The 2,529-nt window shown below is 35.3% G+C and overlaps 1 protein-coding gene across 3 annotated transcripts in view; it reads left to right on the plus strand.

Annotated features, from left to right (window-relative positions):
* LOC136848772 (uncharacterized) overlaps nt 1-1,713 on the plus strand; it is a 413,864-nt gene extending 412,151 nt beyond the window's left edge. For all 3 annotated transcript variants that reach the window (XM_067121362.1, XM_067121361.1, XM_067121363.1), the window contains one exon: nt 1-1,713. This exon is cut by the window's left edge and continues 1,241 nt beyond it. The gene's annotated coding sequence lies outside the window, so the exon portion shown is untranslated.
* The last annotated feature ends 816 nt before the right edge of the window (nt 1,714-2,529 follow it).

Raw genomic sequence — 2,529 nt, forward strand, 5'->3', positions numbered from 1 at the left:
TCGTGAGCAAAGCCCTAGAATAAATCGTTATCTGTAGAATTCGGATACCAAGTTACTGTATCTATCCCCAGGAATCCCGTGTTAGAGACCAACTTAATCAAAAATTACAGCCAAAGTTACATTGTGCATCTTATATCAACTCACTCCGACATTAAGTATAATTTCACACTAGTGTTTCTCTGAAGTTCAACGACCTGTTGACAGACTGACTAGCGCATCTTCCCTCAACCTTGTCTGAATTCCTTCAAAGCTCAACTCTCTGAAGAAAAACAATTTACTGAGGTATATTTTGGACAAGTACTGTTTGCTATTGAAATCTGTTGTATCCATTTGAATCTTGCTTATAGAACCAACCCAGTATCACTTCTAAATTCAAAGTACTGTACATTTTCGTGTGATTTAGAATTATTATTTCTTTGTATTAGATGATGGTCACCTTAGAGTCAGTAATCATACGACAATCAAAAGTTGTGAATATTCCAAAGACCCGCTAGCAAATAAGTAAATATATTTAAATGCAAAGAGGAAGCAGTGCCGCTTCGGGAAACAGCCGTGGACACCTGAGAACTAATTTTACCCTGAAATGTTGAAACCGTAAGGTGGAAGTTTCAGTTCTATTTAACACCTTCAAGACGACGAGTGTCTGCTCTTCATCCGATGAAAATCAAAATATTGTGATCATTTTCTATAGGAATTCACGTACGCAATCGTTTATACCAAAACTGATCACAGAATTTTGGCAAACCGTTCTAAGGCTATAAATGCCTGTAGAATATGAATCAATCGTTGTGGTTTGAAGCTTTAGCAGTTTTCTTCGCCGTTTTTTCAATTATGAAACGAAAAATTTAGTTCAAAGAGTTCTTACTTCTGCACGTTTACGGCGAAATAGACCATCTGTTTAGTGTGCAAAGAAAGTAATGACTGAGACATTGTAATGATAAGCACTCAGTGAAAAGAAAATTCGCATTACGCACTAACCACCGGTACCAGAACATGGCACTGTCTCTTTGTGCCATCCCTTAAAATAGAGTTATTCAAGCTATTCTTGTCCTTTCACTAATGACTGGTGATTATGAAATCGGAGTTTCGAAGCAACGTCGCGACAGATAATAACAGCACTTGCGAGTTCGAGGCGCATATTCTCAGAGGATAAAAAGTTAATTTACTGACAAGATGTGAAGCAACTTATCGCCGCTTCAGTTAGTGCTAGAGGCATTGTCATTCTTCTTTGGCCATTGATTTAAAGCCATCTCGTTCGTATGTAAGAATTTATTTTTGTCTCAAAAACTGTCGCAAAAAATTGTTCGATCTGTATATGCTTATGTACGATATAATTTTTGCAATTAGAACTTTATGATTACTTTCAGTGAACGTGCTATGTTTTTGTTTTATGACTGAGGATAGTGACTAAATGAGGTTGCTTGATCGGGCACTTTATTTTAAAGGTAGAACTGCTACAGTCGTATTTTTTTTATGAGCATAAGGCATCTGGTATACAGCTGGCTATAATTTTACTGTGTTGGACCGTGGGATGAAAAGAATGAAGCTGAAAATGACCAAATGCATCGTCCAAGGAATGCAATATATTAAATGGTTGTTAAATGAAGAGTTCCGCTTTTCTTTCGTCGGTTCTCTTGCCAGGTAACGGACGAAAGTGATTTGTAGAAGATGACCCGCTTGAGCGTAGTTTTGCGACGAGAAATAAAAAGAAAATATAAAGAAGGGAACAAGTGCGGTGATGTGGTTGTTTACAGAAAGCAGCGTAGAGAAGCGAAAACAAAATTATCTTTTGGATGAATGGAAAGAAGTACTTTTGAAAACATGGTTGCAATGTATTTTAATAGCCGCGGTGACCTCTTAACTTCTCAATGGCTTCATGCGTCTTGGATACGCTTTCCAGCGCAAGAATTGAATCCGAAGGGGAAATAAATGAGGCTTGCGTGTTTAGCATATCCAAGAGGAAATTGAAAAGGTCAGAGGTCATTATGGGGATTGAAAATACATTTATGTGATGAATGTGACCTGTAGATTCCATTTATGGAAGTCATGATCGGTTTCAGAACTGGTAAAGGTTAAGACTCCTGTTGCATTTCTGGTGTGTCCTTTACCCAAGATAGGGGTTAAGGTCTAACTCATTCAGAAATGCTTTCCTGGCTGGGTTCTAAGCTGCTTATCATCATGATAAGTTTTTAATTAGTGCTGGCAAGTCTCTTCTAATTACTGACTTATTAGGTTAATAGGCCAAGGAGCAAGATCTTGCTTTTATTATGTTGAACTTGCTTCAGGTTTCTTCGATATTTTCATTTGCGGTTTTTCGACGAAATCGAAGATAACCATAAAAGCTAAAATTTTTGTTGGTTTACAAGGACATATATATATATATATATATATATATATATATATATATATATATATATATATATATATATATATATATATATATATATATATATATATTATATATATGTGTGTATATATATATATATATATATATATATATATATATATATATTTATCCGTTTTGATTTG

This window comes from Macrobrachium rosenbergii, chromosome 19 (genome assembly GCF_040412425.1).
Source record: "Macrobrachium rosenbergii isolate ZJJX-2024 chromosome 19, ASM4041242v1, whole genome shotgun sequence".
Lineage (NCBI taxonomy): Eukaryota > Metazoa > Arthropoda > Malacostraca > Decapoda > Palaemonidae > Macrobrachium > Macrobrachium rosenbergii.